This window comes from Lissotriton helveticus, chromosome 9, assembly GCF_964261635.1.
Source record: "Lissotriton helveticus chromosome 9, aLisHel1.1, whole genome shotgun sequence".
In the NCBI taxonomy this organism is placed as follows: domain Eukaryota; kingdom Metazoa; phylum Chordata; class Amphibia; order Caudata; family Salamandridae; genus Lissotriton; species Lissotriton helveticus.
In genome coordinates, this window is record NC_136070.1 from 509,419,327 (window position 1) to 509,444,259 (window position 24,933).

A 24,933-nucleotide genomic window follows, 5' to 3' on the forward strand; every position below is an offset into this window, starting at 1 on the left:
TTTATTTGTTCATCAATTTTTCTCCAATAATACTATTATTCCTTTTCATGAATTACAAGCTTTATGTCAATTGCCCTTAACTTGTCTTACTGAATATACAAATATTACTGCCGCCGTACAATCTCACCTTTCTACTCTTTCACACCCTCATATTTTACCATCTTTCTCTCCCTCTACTGCCCTATACCCTTTGTTTTCACTACACCAACCTAAAGCTGCCCTTGTTTATAAGCTATTGTTATCGAATGTTATAGATCGACCTAAATCAATTATTGAGATTACTTGGGAAACTGATTTATCTGTTTCTTTATCTGTTGATGTTTGGGACCATTTATGGTCGAAATTGTTTAAAGTTTCTATTGCTGCACGTATTACTCAATCATTATTTTTTATCTATCATTGAGCTGTTATCACACCTGTAAGTATTTCTAAGTTTTCGTCATCTGTTTCTACATTATGTTGGTCATGTTCTTTAGAAACTGGCACACATAAACATCTTTTATATGAGTGTCCTTCTGTTTTATCCTTTTGGACTTCAGTTTGGAATATTTGCATGCGTATGTTTCATTATTCCTCTCCTTTATCATTATTAAACGTGTTTTTAGGTTCTGTATCAGCTGATATAGATATTGAACCATCTAGTGCTAGATTGCTTGATCTTTTTATTGCTATTGCTTTTAAAGTGATTCCTTCATGTTGGAAAGATAACTCCAAATTATCTGTACTTACCAGGTGGAATTTCATTTGTGACGAGCATAGGATTGCTGTCGCTACCTCTTCTTCTGTTTCCTTAAAAATTAAATCTGATCTTCTATGGCTCCCCTTTACTACCTATCTCTCGTCTAAGTCTCCTAGCTGATTACTTAGTTCCTTTCTTCCTTGCACATATTCCCCTTTGTATTGATCTAGTTCTCTCTTTTTCCTCAATTCATTTCTTTCCCTCCTCTTCTTTTCCTCTCTTTCCTTTTTCTTTCTCTTTCTTTACTTTCTTTTTCTTCTCCCCTTCTTTCTTTTAACTTTTTCTCTTTGACATTCACCATATGCCTCATGTTTTATCTTTTTTTTTTGGTTTACCTGAACTATTATGTGGCTTTGTATTGTATTTGTTAAAACCTAATAAAAAATTTCATAAACTGAAAAAAAGAGATGAGAGGATACCCATGATTGAAACATTGTTAGCTAGATCTCTAGGTGGGTGGGCCCGGTGGGGGAGAGGGGGGATAGAGGTGGGGGTGGTGGTTACAAGTTAAAATGATTATTAACAACAATGTTCTTTCTGATTGTTGGTTTGGTAACTACTTCAGTGGAAACCCACACTGGTTTAATAGCCTTTGATCGGGGATTGTATTGCTCATTGTTCAGGGTGGTCCATGGGCTGTAATAGTTGTCATATGTGAAATATACTAGTAAAACTGCAATAAAAAACTTTTTTAAAAAAAGAAATATTGTATTTGCTTACTGCTGTATTTAGGTGTTAAACTGGTACTAATGAGGTGGAATATTTCCCCGACAGCTTTACCTTGAGTTAAAATGACAAAATAATAAAGTAAAGCTAACCACAAAAAGTAGCGCATTGTGCCACATAATTTACCTTTTTTTGCTGCATAATTTAGTCAAACCTGCAGCATATTGTTGTCCTCTTCTGCTGAATAACTCCTGGGCTCTGCTTAAAGCTTCATGTGGCAAAGATCTATTCTTTTTGAGATGTAATGTAAGGCAGCCGCGGGCCGTGGAGGGAGTTACGGTGGGGCAGGGAGGCGGGGAGGGGGAGGGGCAGGGTGGAGATGGCTAAAAACTGGCATATGGACAATTACAGGTAAGTAAACAATTTAAATAATAAAACGAATTTCGTAGCGCGCACTGCATGGCATTTTGCGATGCAGTGCGCGCTACGAAATTCGTTTTATTATTTAAATTGTTTACTTACCTGTAATTATCCATATGCCGGTTTTTAGCCCTCTCCACCCTGCCCCTCCCCCTCCCCGCCTCCCTGCCCCACCGTAACTCCCTCCACTGCCCGCGGCTGATGTAAGGGTGTTATCAGCTGAGGTCTGGAATAGTGGAGACAACAGGCATTGGCATAGCCAATAGGTCTACAATTTGGGGCCTTATAAGTGGTTAGTCATGCAGCACATTATCCTGGGTGCCCTGCCGCTTTGAAGAAATTACGATCAGAGTCACAGTGTGGGATGGCTGATAGAGCAAAGGAAATGCAGACAACGGGAAGGGTCGGGAGCATGGTGAACACAGCGGGAAGAGGGCTGGAGCATACTGAACACGGCGGGAGGAGGACAGTAGCAAAGTAAAACAACAGGAAATTAGGAAACAAATATTGTGTTTAGGTACACCTGTCATAAACTGCGCAGTGCTTAGAAGTTCTTTATCTTTCACTGCTTTTCACTACAGTGTACTTCCGTATTTCACTTACTACTTTTTCATTAAACATTGTCCTGTTTAAAAAAATGATTTTTTTTAAACGTACCTCAAAAGAAACGCAATATAAAAGCACAGAGTCGATTTACCCAGGACTGGACGGCCACACAAACTCTCAAACTATTTGATTTAAAACCTCGGCTCAATGAAAGCAGCTCTCAGACTAATCCGTTGTAAAGTAATCTGTTTATCTTTGCACCGTTTGACGTGGCATCCGGAGACAGGTGACACAGACCCTCAGTGCAGACCACTTACATAACTGCGAGACAGTAGTAGTAAGCACCATGCATCAGTTGAGGCTTCACAAGAGAAGGCTCTTTCACCATGTGGCAGTCACAAAGCAGGGCGCTGTGGTTGGTGTGCACATCTCAATCTCTTGATCTAACAGTGAGAATTGACGACTGTGTGGGCAATATGGAGGCACTGACCTGGCAGCTCCAATTAGTACCGAACTGGGTCAGAGCCAAAGGCGGCCGCCGGACAACACAGCAATAAATACAGAATGTCGAGGGCCAGGAAACAATAAAAAAACAAGCATTTGCAATGCAATAGGTCTAGCATTAGGAACTTTTGAGCTATTGGTATTGTAAATGACAATTTTTTTATTTCTCTGTTGGTTTTGAAAATAGCTAAATTAATAGCTTTGTCATTTAAAATGCCAATAGTTATAACTTTCGCAAATGTGACATCTATAACATTTGTAATGCAATATGTGTTGTATTTACGTGACTTATATGTATTGCTATTACAAATAACAATGGCTTTTAATTTTTTTAAATAATTAATAGTTAAACAAAAGTGATTGTAATTTATAATAGCAATAGCTTAAACTTTTGTAAATAACTTTTGTGAAGATTGTGTTAAGTGTATTTTATTGTGACGAAAATCCAAGAACAGAAGTGAAATATTAACATCTTTTTGTGACATTTGTAATAAAGTTTGAGACATTGAGAGAACATATTTAAACCAGTTGTTGTTGAATGGTTGCACAGATTCATGCTGTGGTGCCACTGAACGGTGGTGCTGATTGAGTGTGATAGATAGAGTGAGTGCGATAGATAGAGTGAGGGCGATAGATAGATAGAGTGAGGGCGATAGATAGAGTAAGGGCGATAGATAAATAGAGTGAGGGCGATAGACAGATAGAGTGAGGGCGATAGATAGATAGAGTGAGGGCGATAGATAGATAGAGTGAGGGCGATAGATAGATAGATAGATAGATAGATAGATAGATAGATAGATAGATAGATAGATAGATAGATAGATAGATAGATAGATAGATAGATAGATAGATAGAAAGTGCCTATAAATAAACCCATCAAAAACATAAACACCTAATAAACAAAAAGGCCTGATTATTGAAAAGGAATAGACCAAGATATTAGATTTGTGCAAATACAATAAACAGAAGCAAGACAGTGAAGGGGCAGGAGAGAGTGAGACGGAAATAGAGGAAGAGTGGAGAGGCCAAGACAGTGAAAGGGCAGGAGAGAGTGGGACAGAAATAGAGGAAGAGTGGAGAGGCCAAGACAGTGTAGGGGCGGGAGAGAGTGAGACGGAAATAGAGGAAGAGTGGAGAAGCCAAGACAGTGAAGGGGCAGGAGAGAGTGAGACGGAAACTGAGGAAGAGTGAAGAGGCCAAGACAGTGAAGGGGCAGGAGAGAGTGAGACGCAAACTGAGGAAGAGTGGAGGGGCCAAGACAGTGAAGGGGCAGGAGAGAGTGAGACGGAAACAGAGGAAGAGTGGAGAGGCCAAGACAGGGAAGGAGCAGGAGAGAGTGATACAGAAATAGAGGAAGAGTGGAGAGGCCATGACAGTGAAGGGGCAAGAGAGAGTGAGACAGAAATAGAGGACGAGTGGAGAGGCCAAGACAGTAAAGGGGCAGGAGAGAGTGAGACAGAAACAGAGGAAGAGTGGAGAGGCCAAGACATGGAAGGGGCAGGAGAGAGTGAGACAGAAATAGAGGAAGAGTGGAGAGGTTAAGACAGTGAAGGGGCAGGAGAGAGTGAGACGGAAACTGAGGAAGAGTGGAGAGGCCAAGACAGTGAAGGGGCAGGAGAGAGTGAGACAGAAATAGAGGAAGAGTTGGAGCGGATGAAACAAGAGAGAAGACGATGTCAATTTGGAGATTGGAGTAATAGGGAATGGAATACCAGACCATGGGTAGTTGGTGTCGAATTGCTGTGGAAAAGTCGGATGCTTTTGATATGAGAAGGGTCTTGAAGGTTTTAAAAGAAAAAAAGACCAAATTTCACTGGCACAGAGATGGTTCAAGAATCTGAAATGTTTGAGAAGAATATAAAGTAGAGTACCCAATCAGAAGGAAGAACGTCTGAAGTTAACACAGATTAGCAGAATACCAACTGCACTTAATTCCAGAGGTACAGACAAAGGCAAGAGAGATCCGTGCCATACAGTAAGTTTAGCTTTAGCACCAGAGTTTCAAAACACTTGCCTTCCATAAACTGATAACATAGGCAAGAAAGGCATTCTCTCCTCCGTTTAGCGGCAGCTCGGAAAGCAAATGCTTTGAAGTCTAAGTAACGTATACATGAAACATGCTCCAGTGACCCACGGTGATAAAGGCCACCAGAGGTTTAGAAAACGATTTTTACAATCAACTTCCTTCGATTCCACGACACTCGCATGCACCCATAAAGGAGCTTAAAGTAACTCCGCGAGTAAAACTGCTTCTAAAAACAAGTATCGTCAGGGGCAACTAAAGAATCCCAAAAGAAACCCAAGCCCGATAATCTTTCCGGAAAAGGGTTTAAAAAAAGCATATGTGACATACAACATAAACCATAAAAAACTCAACTCACATTTAGTGATTTAGTTGTTGTAGGCAGCACATCGTCCTGTACTCTGGCGGACTCAGGCAGGTTCATACAGGCGTGGAGGAGGGGGGGGGGGGTGTCCACAAGTAGCCTCGTGCAGGGAAAGAGGTGCCATGTGTGAAGACATTGGTGGGGGGGTCAGATGAGCACCTCTCTCACTGGGGAAAAGGAAGGCTCACTTTGGAAGAGCACCAAAGTAACCACGCACGGAAAGAGGTGCGTGTGTGAAGAAATCTGTGGGAATGGGTGCGGGGGTCAAATGAAGCACCGCTATTGCTGGGGAAAAGGAAAGCTCACTTTGGGCGAGTGCCGTAAAACAAAGAAAGCAGTCAGAAATGTTATTAGTGAACAATATTACACACGTTGACTTCTACAGAGCTAGCCTGGCTGATGAAGGGTGTTACCCAGAAACCGGTCCCGGGATGCCTGTTTCCAGTTCAGGGAAGGCCTGGCTTGGCAGTTTGGGCTGGACTATTCCCATGAGGCACAGGGTCAAGACTGATTTGCATATAGCTGGGTGTGAACTGAGGTGGCGAAGTGAGCTGAAGAATGATGATGGATTCAACCCAGATCATTGCCTGAGGGTGAGTGTCTGAAAAGTTTCAGCGCTCTGTCCATCATTTCCTTGTGTTTGCTTTGTTCACCCTAAGTTGGCAGGGTATGCCCAGACGTGGGTCCCTTGCTCACTTTACCACTGGATTCAAGCTAGCCTGGCTGATTAAGGGTGTTACCCAGAAGCCGGTCCCAGGATGCTTGTTTCCAGTTCAGGAAAGACCTGGCTTGGCAGTTCAGGCTGGACTGTTCCCATGAGGCACAGGGTCAAGTCTGATTTGCATATAGCTAGGTCTGAATTGAGGTGGCAAAGTGAACTAAAGAATGATGATGGATTCAACCCAGATCTATGACTGGGGGAGGGAGTGTCTGAAAGGTTTCAGCACTCTGTCCATCATCTCCTTGTGTTTGCTTTGTTCGCCCTAAGTTGGCAGGGTATGCCCAGACGTGGGTCCTTTGCTCACTTTGGCACTGGTTCCAAGCTAGCCTGGCTGATGAAGGGTGTTACAAGCTAGCCTGGCTGATGAAGGGTGTTACCCAAAAACCGGTCCCAGGATGCTTGTTTCCGGTTGAGGGAAGTCCTGGCTTGGCAGTTCGGGCTGGAATGTTCTCATGAGGCACAGGGTCAAGACTGATTTGCATGTAGCTGGGCAAAAGAACGATGGATTTAACCCAGATCTTATCAGGCGGCTACCATTTTCCCCAAGGCTCCAGTACGGCAAAGTAACCTATGGCTGAGCCTGCCGCTCCCAATGCTTGTTTGTGGCCAGTTTGGCTACCACTTTGTTTGTTTGACGCTGTGCTTTGAGGGCACTCTGCAGCATCTTCAACACTTCACTTTAGTGACCCCAATATTGATAATTTGCATCCGTTTCCTCACCAGCACTGTAAACCAGTAAACCGCTGCACCCGCTCCTGGACCAGGGACTGCCAGGACAACTCTGCCCCCGGGCCCTACGAACCAGGCAAAATTCAACTCGCTCTCAAACCCTGATTCTGGGACCTACATCACCTTACAATCCAGTGGTTTCCACGGAACTTGACCTGCAAATGACCTATTGTCACTAGTGTGATTTCTCATTGACCGCATCGTGATCGTTCTGCACCAGTGAAATGCTGTGATATATATTTTTCTTTTAAAAATCGATAACTCTGGCTACACTCATCTAATTGTCTTAATTTTGGGGACTAAATTTATATCAAAATCTGCTTTCATTTTTTTAATTGGTGTCAATTTTCTTATATGTTGTTTCAATTACTAACCTTCCATGTTGGTACTCTGAAATGCTTAATACATGTTCCTGTAGTAAAGCCTGACTGTTCTGTGTCATACTACCGGACTGAGCTAAAGATTTATTAGTGTGAATCCAAAGGACCTACTTGTGTATCATGAGTTTATTAACAAGTGAAGCCTTACTAGCCTCACTGAATAATACTCCACTTTCCTACATTGGTGCTACAGAGGTGGGAGCCTGAACTTGTGTTTTGCTGTAGCACTTGGTTATAAGTGACTATGTATGAGAAATCCACTATTGACATTTTTTCAAGTTTTTCTAGAAAAAAGTTTTTTTAATTGGAATTGTTAGGAGCATGTTTGCACCCCCATTCCAAAGTAATATATTTTTTTAGAAAGTTAGGAAAAAGTTTTTGAAGCTTTTATAAAGTTTTTAAAAAGTGCCAACTTTCAAATAAAAGGTTAGTGCACAATGGAGGCTGACAAGAATCTCGACCTGTCCATCCTCATAGCTCTGAAGATCAGTGATCTGAGAACCTTGTGCAAAATTAGGAGCATTGGCTTTGGAACTTCAGCCAAAGAACGACCTTGAGATAGCCCTCAGCTCCTATGAGAAGTGACAGACAAAGAGGGAAGGTCATGTCTCAGAAGAAAGAAACTGGACATGATGAGGATGATGTCTTGGCCCAAGTAGAAGATGTTGGGGAAGAAGGTGAAGACGAAAACCCTCTGCCTTTCCCCAGACCCCCTTCAGCAGCAGGAAGTCACAGAAGCTACTGTAGCAATTCTCCCTTCCCCACTGGTAGGGTGGGAGTTAACCTTGAGGAAGAGCTTGACCCTCTCTTATGATCTTACTAGAGTAGAAACACATTCATCTTGAGGAAATGAAACTAACCCTTGAAGACAGAATGGTTAAGATGGGTTTAATGCCCAAAGATAATGGTGGCAGCATAGTACATAGGGAAAAGGAGGAAGCTTTTCAGCCTAAGCTCTCCATAGGGATTGTCTCCATGTTTAGTGATGGTTGTGATACTGACAAATGGTTTGCAGCATTTGAGAGGGCATGCAAAATGAGAAGAATAGGTCACCATCACTGGGGTTTTATAATGTGAGAGTTGTTCTCAGTCAAGGACAGAGATAGACTTCTGACCCTTAGTGAGGATGTGGCTGAGTCCTACAATCATATGAAGGAATCTTTAATAGAAGGGTTTAGACTCACCAAAGTAGAGTACAGAGTGAAATCTAGGGACACCCATAAAGCTAAAAAAAAGTTATGTATGGACTCTTTAGACTTCTCAGTCGAAGCACTAGAAGGCTAAATAAAAAGCCATGAGATGGAGACTTATGTTGGAAAATATAATTTATTTATGAAAGAGCACATTTTAACAAACTGTACCACAGAGAAATTGCATCAGTATTTGGTGGGTTCAAAGTTGCCTTCTAAGGCCCATGGTGGGAGTGACGAGAAAAAGCATGCTCAAACTTCCCATCAAGGGAAAAATGTGAGCACAATATAAAGTTAAAAAGAAGGTGTTCTCTAAAGGCCCCCAAAGTTATTTTCAGGAGAGTGGGCCCCAGGACTCTTCCCAGTCCAAAGGTAGGGGTCATCGGGTAAAGTACTGCATCCCTGCAAAGGCTTCTGGGATATGCCATGCCTGTCATCAGTTAGGGCATACAAGAGGAGATTCAGTTTGCTCCAAAAAGTCCCCCAGTGGTGGACAGTCCAAGGGATTGGCTAGCAAAGGCGAGGGGATGAAGGTGTTCTCTGGAGAGGCCAGAGGTTACACAGAGGCTACTTTAGTTTCCCTGGGTGGAGTGGATATTGAAGCCCTGGCAGTCTTATCTCTAAGCATGGATACATAAAGAAAAAGGCCAAAGATCAATGGGCCTGAGGTAGAGACTCTGGGAGATACAGATGCCAGTGTTACTATGGTGGCATCTAGACTGGTTTCCCCAGACTAAATTATACCTGGTGCTAGTCACCAGATATTGTTACCCGATAACTGATGCTGACAATGAGACTAAGCTGCATCCAATGACCTTGGTAAGCATGGAATGGGGAGGGGTTACTGGCTCAAAGAAGGTGGTTGTGTCCACTGGCATCCCAGTAGACTGTCTGTTGGGAAATTATCTGGAAACGTCTACCTGGGGAGAAGTGGAAAGGAAGGCTTATGCAGAAATGCTGGGTCTCCCTGAGTGGGTGTGTGTGGCAATAAGAATACATCACAAATAAAAGAAGTCCCAGTGAAAAAGAGCGCTATTAAATCAAGCTAGGCACAAATTCAGAAGCTCAGATAGAAATGCTAGTACCACCCTACCAGTAAACTGCTCAAGACAAAAACCATATAAAAAAAGACATACATAAATTTCTCTTAAAAAAGTCATCAATATTGTATTACATACAGTGCACAATTATATAACATAGATTCATTAAAAAACAATAAATAAAAAAATAAAAATCACATATTAGAATGGCATGTCATATATACTGATTGGAGTTTTCAAGAAGTAGTTGTCGACGCAGCGTTTCAGTTATTTGAAATTAAAAACACCTTCTTCAGGACAAGTCTAAATAACAAAAGACAAATAAATACACACATATACAATGTCATTTATATTATCGCAGTTTACAGGTGGCCCTAGTACATTTTTAGATTTCTTTTTTATAAAAAACATTTTGAATCCATATAAGTACATGGCATCTTGGTTCTATCTGAGTCACATTACAAACACAGAATCATCAATAACAGAGAAAAAAGTATATTTCTATCCACTAGTCACATATCTTGATCAGAGTGAGGTTTCCTAAAGAGGTGGTATCCGATAGAGAAACCAACTTCATATCTGCATACCTAAAATCTATGTGGGATGAGTGGTTTGAGCTATAAGTTAACTAGCCCTTATCACCCCCAGACAAACAGTTTAATTGAGAGGTTCAACAAAACCATAAAAGGCATGATAATAGGCTTACCTGAAAAAGTCAGAAGGAGATGGGATGTGCTTTTGACTTTCCTTATGTTTGCATACTGAGAGTTGGCTCTTAAAGGGGTTGGATTTAGCCCCTTTGAACTTCTGTTTGGCCATCCTGTAAGGGATGCCTTAAATCTGGTGAGGAAAGGCTGGGTAAAATCTCTGAAAGAGCCCAAACTTGACTTATTAGACTATGTACTGGGCCTGCATTCTCGCATGGCTGAGTACATGAAAAGGGCAAGAAGGAATCTAGAGGCCAGCCAAGAGCTTTTCAAATTCTGGTATGACCAAACGTCAGCACTGGTTGAGTGGCAACCAGAAAGATTAATGTGGGTGTTTTGGAGCCTGTGGGTCTCAGGGCCCTCCAGGACAAGTGGACTGGACCCTATACCATCTTGGAAAAGAAAAGAGTCACCTACCTGGTGGACTTAGGCACCCCTAGGAGTCCTCAAAGAATACTCCATGTAAATCGCCTAAAGTCACACCAAGACAGAGCTGACATGACCATTCTCATGGTCACTGATGGGTTCAAGAGGAGGAAAGTGAACCCCTCCCTGACCTACTATCATATAACCCAAAGATGGTTCAGTGGAGGGTGTTGTGGTATTAGACTCTCTTGCTGCACAATAGCAAACTGTTTGCAAGCAAATACTAAACCAGTTTGCTGAGCTCTTCTTCTTGACCTCTGGTCAGAGAGCATGGTATGTATGATGTCGTCTGTCTGATCAAGTCAAGCCTGCAACAAAGCTGAGGTCAACAAGATGCTAGAGCTAGTGTGATGGAACCTTCTGGCAGTCCCTGGGCTAACCCAGTGGTACTGGTCTCCAAACCTCACTTCAAGGGTGAAAAACCAGAGATAAGGTTTTGTGTGGATTACAGGGGTCTTAATGCAGTCACTAAAACTGTTGCACACTCCATTCCAAGGGCAGATGACCGCATAGGCAAGTTCGGTGCAGCCAAATTCTTGAGTACTTCTGACTTAACCTAAGGGGATAGGCAAATCAGGCTAACCCACGGAGCAATGGAAGGATCAGATTTTTCCTGAAGGCCACTTTCAGTTTGAAGTGATCATTTAAGATTGGAAAATGCCCCTGCCACTTTCCAAAGGTTGGTAAATCGAGCTCTTTCAGGTTGGGCAACTTTATTGCAGCAGGTCTGAATAATACTGCTGTATTTAGTTCAACCTGGAAGGATCACCTGGTCCACCTGAGGGAAGTACTATAGGCCCTGCACAGACAGGCCTAACTATCAAGGCCATTAAGTGTCAGGTAGGGCAGAGTTTAGTTATTTACCTGGGCCAACTTGTGGGTAGAGGCCAAGTGTAACTTCTCAAGCCCAAAATTCAGATCATCCTGTGTTGGGAGGCTCCTCATACTCAAGTCAAGGCTTTCCTTGGCTTAACTGGATACTGTAGGAGGTTTGTGAAGAGGTATGGTATGATTTTGGCCCCCCCTTGCCAAGCTCAACTCCAAAAAGCAGCCTAAAAAGGTCATCTAGACCGACCACAGTATGCCAAAAGGCCTTTGACACCCTGAACGGGACTATGTACTCCGCACCTGTCCTGAAAGCAACAGTCAATGGAAAAGAGTTAATTGTTCAAACAGATGCTTCTGATCATGGGGTTGAGGCAGTGTTGTCACAAACAAATGATGAGTGCCAAGATCAACCAGTTGCCTTTATTAGTAGACAGTTATTCCATAGAGAGCAGCATTGGAGTGCCATTGAGAGGGGAGTTTTTGCTGTGGTTTGGTCCCCATAGAAGCTGAGAAAAATGCCTGTTTGGGACTCACGTCAAGATTCAAACTGACATAGGCCTCTCGAGTGGCTGATGCAGAAGAGTGTAGAGAACTCCAAGTTTTTGAGATGCTCCATTTCCCTACAGGGTTTTTTGATTGTGAAAGTGAACTGAAGCCTGATAACCAGGCCCCAGTGCCAGTGCTTTCCCTCTAAATATGATACATGTGAATTGATACAAACCAGTTGGCAAGGTCCTTAACCATTATAAGTCCCTGGTAAGTGGTACCCAGGGCATGAAAGATCAAGCAGTCACCAGGGCCTGAGCACTAATTGTGCCACCCTGAGTGCAGTCGCAGCCGGTGCAGGTAGTGGAGCTGGCCAGGGGAGATGTCGACAGACAACGGAAAGTTTTTTTTATTTAATTTAATTTTACCTATTCTGTCGATTTCCCCTTCCCACCCTGTGCCGCCCCCGCCCCAAAACACTTACCTGTGCTGGCCACTGCTGCCTGAGTGACCTAAGTAAACATCCACAACACAGTAGCCATGCATTGCAGACTACAGGAGTAGTGCAAACTGTTCAAACTCGACTTTGCCAACACCATAAGTCGCAAGGTCACAATACTATTTTTAATATATGCCAGTCATTCTAAAGTAGGCCTCCTGAGCCCAGGAGGTAGGGTGCATGCTGTTATTGTGGCATGCACCCAGGTGCTTACTTAGAGGTTGCCCAACTGATTGCCCTAACCTTTCCTGTACCTTAGGTGACAACCTGTAGCTGCAGCCTCCAAGACAAGAACCTAACTCCCTGTCAGGAGATGTGAAACCTCCCTGAGGTCATAAGCAAAGGCATGTCTGGGAGGGAGGTGTTACCCCCCCAACAGGATGGCTAGTGAATTGGCATATCAGAATGGTGAGCTTCAAAGCTTCCACCGCCTCTGATACACAAGTATGCTTCCTACCAGAGGAGGAAAAGACAATCCCCTACCCCAGGTACATTTGGAATCCAGGCAGGCAGGAAAATAAGATAGTCGGGAGGTGTACACCCCCAATAGGCTAGCCACACACCTAGTGCGGGCAACCTGGTCTGTACAGCCAAGGAAGGTTCTGCCATTTTTAAAAGGGCGAGAATAGAGACTTCTGGATAGAAAAGGTGCCACACTCCACAGGAAGTGCACTACAGGGGTGGATTAGCCAATTTAGCTAGTAGCTCTAGCACCCATACCCCTAACAACCATAAATCCAGGATTTAATGGGCTCCCTGGCACCTGAACCTCAAATCTGATTAACTTGCAGCCAAGGGCAGAGAAGAGACCCAAGGCTGTGACTTCAAGACCTACACAAAGCAAAGGCACAATAATCTGCACCTGTGGCAACCACCTTGCAACTGCATGACTACGACTCATCCTTAACCATGACCAGTTCCAAAGGAAAGAAGAGGCCCTCTACAAGCCAAAGGCAACTCCAGAACCCCTGTAGACTAGAGGTAGTAGTCCTCTGCAGCCCTCAGGTAAAGCACGCTCCCGGAACAAAAGTAAATAGCCTAGTACATTGTAGAAAACCTAGTCCTGACCTCCAGCAAGTTTTAGACAGCTACCATTCCACCGAACTCCAGAGGTCAAAGTATCCCAAGGCTGAGATTGGTGCTGCCAAGGCTTGTTGGTTGCCATTCCGCCTACCACTACCTTTGTTCGACACTGTGCCTTGAAGGAACCCTGCAGCATCTTCAACCTAACACCTCAATTCCCCCGTTGTTGACATTTTGCACCTGTTTTCTTACCTGCACTGTCTAAGCGGTAAAATTAGCAAAGTCAGCAAACCCATGGTTCATGCTTCACCACCAGGGACAGCCAGGACAACTCTGCTCTCAGGCCCTATGAGCCAGCTAAAATAGAACTGACTGTCGGACGCGTGTCCTGGGATCCGTAGTTCCTTACCATCCAATTGTTTTGTTTTGCAAGAGTGAAATTAACCAATCTATTTTTCCTTAAAAGATCCATAACTCTGCTTATACTCATCCGATTGTCTTCATTTTAGTGTCTAAATTCATATACCAATCTGATTTGTGTCAGATTTCTATTGAATCGTGTCATTTACTTGTTGTCAAAATTGGTACTTTGAAATGCTTAACACATTCCTCTATTAAAGCCTGACATCTCTGTGCCACACTACCAGGATAGTGCAAGGGATTTATTAATGTGAATCCAAAGGACCTACTTGTGGTAATGTAAGAGTATTGTAGTACGGCCTAACTAGTCCCACTACATAATATTCCAATTCCCTACACAACTCCAATCTAAACCATTTTGGGGAAAGTGTTGGACACTAAAGAGTTTACTTTTACTGTTCCAACTCCAATCTAAACCATTTTGAGGAAGGTGTTGGACACTAAAGGGGTTACATTTACTATTCACACTGCAATCTAAATCATGTTGGAGAAGGTGTTGAACACTAAAGGGGTTACATTTATTGTCCAAACCCCACAGTAAAACATCTTTAAAGCTTGTTTTCTAAGAAATAAAAAGATTACTTATAACATACTCTTACATGATAGATGTGTCCTATATATTTAACTTTACCAATCATCGCTTAAATAACTATTTATAATTTATAACAATAAATTATCTACACATTAGATATAATATTATAACTAAATAATAAATAATTACATAAAATCAATATAAAACTATAAATATTCTGATTAATATCTAGAAAATATTATTTAATGTTATATATTTAATATACCATGTATAAATTAAAATATGTATATCACATACAATATTACATTTTTATTCATTTTTCATGTTAATAGTCTCTCCACCCTTTTTCCCTAAAAACCCAACATTCCACTCCCATAGAATAATTACATATATATTATTTATAAATATCATCATTTATAATAAAACAATTGTACATTTAAATAAGTACAAAAAATTACAAAAACATACTAACACAAAGATGAACATGAAAATAAAATAAAGCACATAAAAAATACTTATAAATTAAGCCATAAAACAATATTATATACACTGATAATTTTACAAACAACTTCTTTTTTAATAATATTAAACCAAAAACTTAAAAAGATATTAATACCATCCTCGACCCCTCCCAGTCCGGAATTCGCAGCAACTACAGCACCGAGACCACCCTCCTTGCCGCCAGAGATGAAATCTGCATGCTTCTCGACCAGGGTTACACTGTGGCCCTCATCCTACTAGACCTCTCCGCAGTCTTCAACACTGTCTCCCACCGGATTCTTGCAGCCAGACTCCTCGACGCCGGCCTACAGGGAAACGCCCTTGACTGGCTCCGCTCCTTTCTCTCCGGCACAACCCAAAGGATCAGACTCCCTCCCTTCTTCCCCAAACCACTGAGATAAACTGCGGAGTACCCCAAGGATCCTCGCTCAGCCCCACACTCTTCAACATCTACATGGCCTCCCTCGCCACCATCATCAGGCAGCAAGGGCTCAGCATAGTATCCTACCCCGACGAATCCCAGCTCATCCACTTTCTCACGAAGAACCCCGAAGACACCAGGCTCAGCTTCCAAGAGGGAATGAAAGATGTCACAGCCTGGATGAGCAACAGCTGCCTAAAACCGAACTTGGAGAAAACAGAGGTCCTTGTGGCACCCTGCCCTTGGACACCCACCCATCCTGACAGACCATGCCTGGAACCTCAGCATCATCCTAGACTCCACCCTCACCCTGAACCGCCAGATCAACGCTGTCGCCTCCACCTGTTTTAACTCCCTCCGCAAGACTTTCAAGTGGATCCCCCCCCCGAATGCAGAAAGACCATCACCCACGCACTCATTACCAGCATATTGGACTACGGCAACACTCTCCATGCCGGAATCAACAAAACCCCGCTAAACAGGCTACAAACCATACAGAACACCGCAGCTAGACTCGTCCTCAGAACCCCACTACACGAGCACATGACCCAGCACCTAAGATACTTCCACAGGCTCCCAATCGAGAAGAGAGTGACCTTCAAGCTACTCACCCATGCCTACAAATCCCTCCACAACATCAGACCAAAATACCTTAACAAAAGAGTCTCCCTCCATGTACCCAAAAGGAACCTCCGCTTACCCGACCTCGCCCTGGCATAGACCCCATGCATCCACAGAACCAGAGCAGGCAGAAGAGACTTCTCCTACGTAGCAGCAAAGACCTGGAACGAGCTCCCAGTCAACATCAGACGCCCCCCACTCTGCACACCTTCAGGAAATGCCTTAAGACCTGGCTCTTCGACTGATCCAGAGCTACACTCCCCAGCGCCTTGAGACCCTCACTGGTGAGTAGCGCGCTTTAGAAATGCCTGATTGATTGATTGATCTTCGACATTCCTGGTGATTATATTTTGTCATCGTAATATTCTTAAGACACACAATTGATGGACGGAATGCAGAACAAATCAAAACATTCACCCCCAGTCAAGAGATCTGGGTTAAATCCATAATTCTTTTGCTCACCTTGCCACCCAGTTTGGACCTGGCCATATGCAAATCAGTCTTGACCCTGTGCCTCATGGGAACAGTCCAGCCCGAACTCCCAAGCCAGGTCCTCCCTGGACCGGAAACAAGCATCCTAGGACCGGTTTCGGGGTTTCACCCCTCTTCAGCCAGGATAGCTTGATTCCAGTGGCATCGTAATATTCTTGACACAATATTTATGTATCACAATACTTTTTTGTTCAATAATTTGTCTAAACACCTCTAATCATATCTGGTGGGTTGCCACAAAACTTGACAGATGGTTGATACACTCAGATTAGTTTCTTTCTTTCAGGTTTCGTGCAGATTTGTCGGAGGATGTTTTATAAGTGGCAATTCCTGTTTGAAGTACCACTGAAAAGTTTGCTCTCTGATACAGCAAAATCAGTAGTTCTTTGGAAATGTGTGCTAGAACAATTTGATTTGAGTTTATAAACAATTGGCTTTTCCGCTCATTGTATATGCGATTAATAACTAGTCCAAAAGATGTCCAAGAACTACGACAATCTGTTAGGCTTTTGCCCTTTAAAGATTTTCTGTGAGTCACCATTGTGTGAGGACAGTGGTTGGAGTACCTTTCTTGACTGCTGTAGAAAAAAAACTTGGGGGCAGGGGCACGTGGTTAGAGGGGAGACACACTTCAATCCCAGGAATAATCAGGGACATCCAACAAGGGTGGAAAACAGGGCTGAACTGGCCGTTGCGGGCAGCGAGCGTTTTCCCTGTGGGCCCCCAGGGTGGGGGTTGGGATTGCCGCGGGTAACAAAAGCAGGTGCAGTGTTTTCAAGGTGCACCCACCCCTGACCGACATCGTTTGGAGATAGGGACCGCCCGACAAGTAGCCAGCAGTCCCAACCTACAAATTACAATCCGACCGCCATAAAGTCAGTCAGAAGCATGCTGTTAGGCATTAAGGCTTGGCCTGTGGCCCAGAAATGGGCCGCAGCACAAGCCTCAATGCAAAAAAGCAAGTTTGGAAACATCCCAGCACTGTATGCCTGGCACCAGGTGGTGCCTGGCACAGGTTATATGGATGTTTTGTGCATGGTGGGCCCTATCCTAAGGCCCAGAGGGTATGAGGGCCACGCTAGGGGCCCCCAAACTCCCTTTGGGACAACCTTTCTATGACGGTGGGACCACCTTTGAGAAGCTGTTGAAAAGGGACATTGTAAACCCTACGGAAGTGCCTGAGCAGGCACTGCCCCTATTGTAGGGTATTATGCTCCGAACAATGGTCCAACCGGCTCCTTGAGCCCGTCGGAAGCATCTGTTGGTCCCTCTGCCTGCTGCCTCTAATTGCCCATATCAATATGGACCGCGGTTCTTCTGACATCGTAATCGGGCCCATAATCTCCACAAGTATGGATGATATGTGATTCCTACACCTTGTCTTAAGTAACATTTCATGTACATTGAATTACATACTTTTATGGTTTATTGTGACTCCATGTATGATGTAAATCACTTCGACACCTATATGGGATAAGTAGCTTTATAAAAGAACGGAGTAAAAAATAAATTAGTAGGTGACATTCAAATTATTATAAGGGCCTTATTACAACTTTGGCAGTCTTCCTGTAGGACAGCCGCGACGGGGGTTCCAGGAAGACCGTGCAGCCGTCGGCATTGCCGCCTGTCAGGTTACAACAGTAATCCAGGGTTGGTGGTGCAGTGGTGGTAATGTCACAGTGCCAGGAATGTTTGGCCTATAGGAGTCCCTAAAAAGCATACCGCCGCCATGACAGTACCAACAGCATGTCCGTGCACGGTGTGGCATGCACCATGTTGCGCATGCCACATAGTGCATGCACAACCATGCACTTTTGGGGGGCACATCATGAGCCCCCACACACACCCATGAGCAGATTTGCCCTGGGGCCCTGTGAGTTGGTTTCCGTGCATGCCTTTCCGCACAGCATTTCATAACATCGTCCCCACCATGAAATGCTTGGTGGAAAGGCAGGTCGCAATCTGCTTGACACTGAGGCATCAGCACCACCATGATTCAATTCTGCTTTTCCCACCACTGCTGGATACTGGAAGTGGAGGCAGTCTTGTGGCGGTCCCACCGCCACCATCGTAATCTGGCAGGATGTCCGACACGATAGCAGATATAGCGGTCCCAGGACTGCCAAATTCATATTTAGACCCTTAGTGTAAATAATTACACAAAATGATAAATCTAGCATCCTTACATTGAATATTCATTTCTTAAATGGGGGGGTGGGTGACGGGTTTGAGCAAAGTCAAAACTTACCTTCCAGTCATACATTCGCTAAAGTACTTGTGAAGTGATAAACTATGTGCCTTTGTTTTCTTCCATTGCATTGGCATCTAGGTGTTAGGCTCCAGATGGCTCCCAGCCAGAATGATACTTGAACAAAAGAAGGACTGATTTCCCTATAAATTGTTCTTTGTTTGTGCAGAAGTGAGAATAAGAAAGTCCCCTTGCTGCCTGCAGGTTGCTGCACCGAACAGAATGGAGACAATGACCGGGAACTGCCTTGTTGAAATATGGCATCCGGACAAATAAATCATATTTCTCTGGGTCAGTCGGAACCTAGGTACATTTCAGAAATAGCACCTGAAACCAGGATCCGGTGCAATCCCACTACTTTTCAGCATTGCTATCAGTGCATTGCAAATTCAGGAGGCACAGAGGTCGGATGGAGGCCATGGTCTCTGGCGGCACCTTGCCCCCCGAGCCTGCTCACCCAGCATAGGGCACTGATGAATGGGGATGGGTGCAAGAACACTTTGAGTACATTTACATATTTAAAACAATTACAGTCTTCACTAAGGCTACCAGGTCCAGAGGCTGGATGTAGGACATGGTCTCTTTGCATGCCCTGTAGGCAGAGCCTGCCCACCCAGCAGAGGGCCGTGAATTCAAGAGACATGTGTGGTGAGGTAAGTAACACTTTGGGAGCATTTACATGTTTAAAACTATTACTGTCTACACCAAGGCAGCCAGGTTGAGACTGTGATTGCACACTTTTATGGAGCACTAAAATACCTTGAGCGTAGGTGTAATATACCTTAACAAACTCATTTGAACTGACTTTGCTGCTCCTTAGTCAGGTTTCAGTTAAGTTTGTTTTGGTTCCAGTCAGATGACCTAGTGTAGTGTAATTCCTATAATCCCAATAGGCTCTGCACATTGGAATAACATAAACAGCAGTTTAGACGTAGGACTGAGGTCATCTAGGTCTTTACTGACTATGTTAGACTTAATTAGGTTTGCCAGCTAGCTCAGAGGTCACTAAAACTTTCTCAAGTAAACAAGGAGGGATTAGCTTATGACAACCGCATACACATGACAACTTTGCTCCCTCAGAATAAAGAGTATATCTCCAGAGTCGTGTGAAAACAATAGACAGCTATTTCACTCAGTCAATCGTGCATGCTTAATTTCACCAGGAGTGCAGAGAAATAGAGAGACGGGCGTTTTCAATAAAAGTTGTTATTTATTGAGCAGTCTTCTTTCTCATGCAAGAGAAATGAATTGTCACAATTGCAATACTTATCATGAAGTAAAGTGCGTACAGTAAAAGGAGTATTATGAAATATTACTGCAAAAGCATTGATATGGTTTCTTAGCCATATGATACTTTAAAACGGATAAAATATATACATACATAAAAACATTGACTAACGTACTCAACTGGTGCTTCTAATATACACCTACCCCGGTGTACCTGACCTAAGCCTAATACGTGGGAAGGAGTAAGTAAGTTGCAGTTTAAGTTAAGTTGGTTTTTTGCCAAGAATCTGAATCAAGAAATCTCTTAAGGTTTTAGTCAGCTCCGTACCTTGGTTTATAGAATGAAGCAGGTCTTGTATCTCTCTCTCAGGACTTGATCTCCCAGCAACCCGCAAGGGTGACTGGAAACACCTGAGCTGGATTTCTCGGCAGGAGAAAAGACAGCGTCTCTCTCAGTGCGTCAAATGGGAGGGTCGGCTTCCTTCAGCACTCGCATCAGCTGGGCGTCGGGCAAGTAGATAGCCGCTCTGCTCCAAACCACCGTGTATCTGCTTAAGGCAACGTTGGTATATTTATACCTGAAAGGTGCCGTGTTTGACGTAAGGTTGGACATAAGACATCACTAAGAACTAACAGTTCTTTCTGGACTCCAGGAGTTCTTGTGCAAATCAAAACAAAAGCAGGGGCAATTCCCGGGCTGCTGGAGGCTTGGTTTATTTAAAGAACATGTTGTGCTTTCTAGGAGTCTATGGGAAAAGCCTTGCCGCATTTGGATTGCATTGGCCATGCCTAAATATGGACATGATTCTTATGCCTTTATAAGGATATGTTTTGTTATAACCACATAAGGGCATGAATCAGGGATATCGAATTAGGGTCCTAGATAGATTCACAACACCCACTCCACGTATTATGTCAATCATTACTAAATACTAAGCAATACTAAACATATAACGATGCATGTGTTTTTTCCAACCCACCCCAAAATACATAGATTGCATTTGAAATGGTGTATGGTGTATACACGAAAATGAGTATTATACTGTACGTCTTTCAAGCAGTTGTATCATTCAGATAATGCATATATAAATATCGGCTGAATGAATTGCGAAAATTACATTTATGAAATGGCACTTAATACAGAAAAGAAGGTCGAGACCATTTCATCACATATTTATACAATACTGTACATGTGCTAGAGGCTAAGTCAAAATATTGTCTCTAGTGTCTCTAAGAGTAGAAGCTCTGTTCTCTAAGAATAGTTCTACTTTAACCACTTGGATGCTAAGGGGTTTACTAGGCCTCCATTGACTTTCCATTGAAATCAATGGAAACTCCATGACGAGTTACCCTTGTCATTAGCGCTGAAGGGGTTAAGCAGATTACCGTGTGCCAAAAAAAAGGTAAATATTTTGGAAGTGGAAAAAATAATTTCGCTTTCAGGGGAAAAAATAGTTCCAATTGTTTTCAGTAGTTTCGTTTTATCAAAAACTGAAGGCCGAATTCAGAGTTCAGGGAACGCTGTGTACTCGTTGTTTAAAAACGTTATTCTCGTTGTTAGGGGAGAACATCATATCAGACAGAGTTGCACAAAATTGGTCTACAACAGTAGGTGAGAGTTCGACCAAGTTCGAAAATGCTGAAATTGTGCAAATGTGAGAATCATTGCTATTATCGATGTCTGGATCAGCAATGCTCACAGAAGGTTGTACCTGTGTGGTGCTGCTTTCATCTCGTACTTCACCGCCATCTAATCGTAATGGTGAAGTCTCACCGAATGCGATCATCAGAATAGGTAACCGCTGGGGACAACACGTTGCATGAAACATTACCGAACCAAGCAAAGTATCGATATCCAAAGGTACTGCTGATGGTAGTGTAAGACAGACATCCAACACACATTCTTCTCCGCATAGCAGACATCGAAGCACAGGTAAGATGCAATCTTGCCAGATTGGTCTGAATGAAAGAAACCAGGTAGTACTCAGATCTCTTAGCCGGGCAAAGCCAAGGACTTTAGTGATCCGTTCTCTGAAACGTATGGCCAGCATCGTTTCTTCCATTGTAGCCTGAGTTTTGTCTGTTGCTTGGCTTGCCATATCGAAGCAGAAGGAACAAAAATAAAATTCCTGCTACGAGTCCCAAAAGAAGAGGCAGGCCGCCGAATACAGAATGCACAAAATTCGGGAAGATGCCCAGAACTGTTTCAAAGGGTGCTAATAGTCCCGAAAAAATTGTCTTAAATACATATGCGATGCCACTGGTATCAGACATGTTTAAAATTTGATCTAACATTTCTACGAAATGTACGGGGCAATTTGTTGATAATAGGGAATGTATCTCTGCCGCTGTCCTTGCAACTTGCAGATCATACGTCTCTTTGGACGAGGTTAAAGGCACAGTTGTCTGTAAAAGAATAGACTTCATTCTGCCTAAAGTATCAATTTGAATAGAAGAGATATTCAAAGAAGGCCATATTGCAGCCTCCATGTCTGGATTGCCATTTGGATACAATACTTGCATACAGCAAATGACCCTGGAAGTAACGGTTACGAGATAGGCTTTTCCTGGCACCATGCCACAACAGCTGTGGTCACTTATTAGAACATAGCTGCCGTTGGAAAGCTGTCTGAAAAAAGGCTCTATCTGTGTTGCAGGAGTGCCGTGCAGGTGACATGAAAGGTTATTTGATGAACCTTCGCAGGCTCCATGCAAGTGAATACCTTGACACAGAAGTGTACCGCTTAGTGATTCTTTACAATTGTTACCACTAAGGAATACCTCTTTTTTCCCTTCACTATAGCATTTATGTGTATAAGGTAATTTCCAGGTTGATTTGATGTATCCTTTAGCCAACCTTTCATACAGGCCTGCTGGTATATACTTTTGGCAATATTTAAACTGGAAAGTTGTTATTGGGATTGTAATCGTTCCATGTATTATCCATTCAATGACAGGTCTCTCTGACATTGTCAATGGTAATCTCTCAAGTTTTTCAATGCTCAGAATCGTATAGTCTGCTCCTTTTTGTGCCAAACTGATTTGTTTATCAGTAAGGTTAAAGATAGAAAATAATGACGTTGTGTTGATTAGACACCATGGCACGTAGCCTGAACGCAGGTTTTGCAACATCCAGCCTAGCTGTACAATAGAACGTAATTGGGACTGACCATGTTGTAACATTAGCAAGTCCTGCTCTATTATATCAATAGCAGATGATACAATACTGTCCAGTGAATAAATTCTGGAGGACAGAGTCGTTAACCCATTGTCCACTACAGAAAGGGATTTTTCCAAATTTATACGATCAATTTCTCGTATTTTCTCTGCAGTTTCAATTTGCGTCACTTTCCAAGCTTCGTTGTAAGCTGTGTATATACCGGTGTATATGAAATGTTTTTGACGCTGTTTGCGAGGTCCCAGTATGAGATCTCGCAAGTCAGCACCTTCTTTAAGTAAAGTTAAGTGTTTCTTAATTTCTGGCAGTGTGGATTTCTGTAGCTATTCGAGGCAGAGTTTTCCTACACTATATGTTGTAACTATCGTTGGATGTTGTCTCTGGGTATATCTTGGATCTGGTCTGTTCTGTTTGAACCCCTGTGTTTTGTTCAGGAATCTATCTTGACAGTTATTTGTGTCTGTGGGCCAGATCAACCATTTTTTCCAATCAGGATTAGTTCTGTTTTGGTGTAAAATATGGGAAACGTCTATCTCCACATCTGTAGTGCTATTACTATCAGGTATGGGCTTTGGAATAGATGGTTTGTTTAAGTCTTTTATCTTGGCTAAACCAAGACAGGTTGTCTGTTGAATGGTGTCATTCAGAAATATTATCTGTTCTGGGATCATGCAGGCTCTAAATAATGCTTCTAGACCTTGTACCTGCCAGTCTTTCGAACCCCAGATGGTTTTTGTTTCAATGTTGTTTTTCCAAAATTCAAAACCAAATGTAGACATTTTATCATAACATTTTTCAGAATAAATCAATTTAGTATTTGTCAACATTGTTTTCATTCCTGTCTTATTTAACATTTTAAAATAAAACGTTTCTGGATCACTGAGAAGTATGTGAATTTCTAATGAAATGTTTTCGAGCTGCCTTTTGGCGGTGTTGGACAATGTTCCCATTGATCATAATTTAAAACATTTCTAGGTTGAGCAGATTTATGCAAATAGTGATGACCATAGTGGTTAAAACAGTACATTTCTTCATAGTTCGATGAACCCTGTAAATAATCATGTTCTGTAAATTTTGCTGACATTACTAAACCTGACATCATATTATTAATATTTTCAAAGTCCCAATCATCAGAGAAAGTACTTGGTGTCACAAAGTCACTTAAGGAAACCTTAAATTGATGTGGATATTTCAAGAGCTCAATCGGGCCATAGATTTCATAATCCGTTTTGTCCCATGCTACCCCTCCGGGTATTGGATTGGCTGGGATGTTCACTGATGACAGTTCTCTTTTCTCGATGTGAGAAGATCTGTGAGGCTTTAGGACCAAGTTGATGTTCTGACTTGCTGTGTCCATTGTACTATATTTTCCATCAATAAATCTACCCAAACATAAAACCATGATGAGCCAAAGCAGGAGGAAAAGTACACCGAACACAATCCAAAATTCAATCCATGGTGAAATCAAATATGTTTCTTTTAGTTGATGAAAGAGTTCAGTAATTTTTTCTTTGAAAGTTTTTGTTGCTGGCGTTTCTTCATGTTCACTTGGATCATCAGAAAAGTCATCATCGAAATTGATGAAGTAGCCAGATGCAGTTCTGTCAATTGTTGGAATTGCTTCCGGATTTTCTTTAGTCTTTGCATTTTTCTTTGTTTCATTAGCATAGTCTGAGGCTACATCGTTGTAGACAGGCATTTCTTGATGAACTGTTGCAATTTGGGTTTCAAGAGGCACAAGTTCCATGGTTTTGTTGCATAGTCCTTTTTTATTCACTGCAGGTTTATCAAATGTGATTAGTCTCTCAGTTTGAACCTCTTGGATTGTAGCAAGATTTGGTCTTCTGGTATTTCTTGGGAGTCCACTGGGCCTACTACTTATTATTGGCCACATGATTGTGGTTTTACCAGGTCGATGGATACAACTCTGTTCTCCTTTTTACCAGCAAGTGGCGGTAGTACTACTGATCTTGTTCTGCTGACAGCTAAGACAGGTACTGCT

At 42.7% G+C, this 24,933-nt stretch overlaps 1 protein-coding gene across 4 annotated transcripts in view; it reads right to left on the reverse strand.

Moving 5' to 3' along the window:
- Positions 1 to 24,933, reverse strand: part of LOC144781481 (phospholipid-transporting ATPase IC-like) — a 1,874,327-nt gene that overhangs the window by 971,006 nt on the left and 878,388 nt on the right. The window lies entirely within an intron of this gene.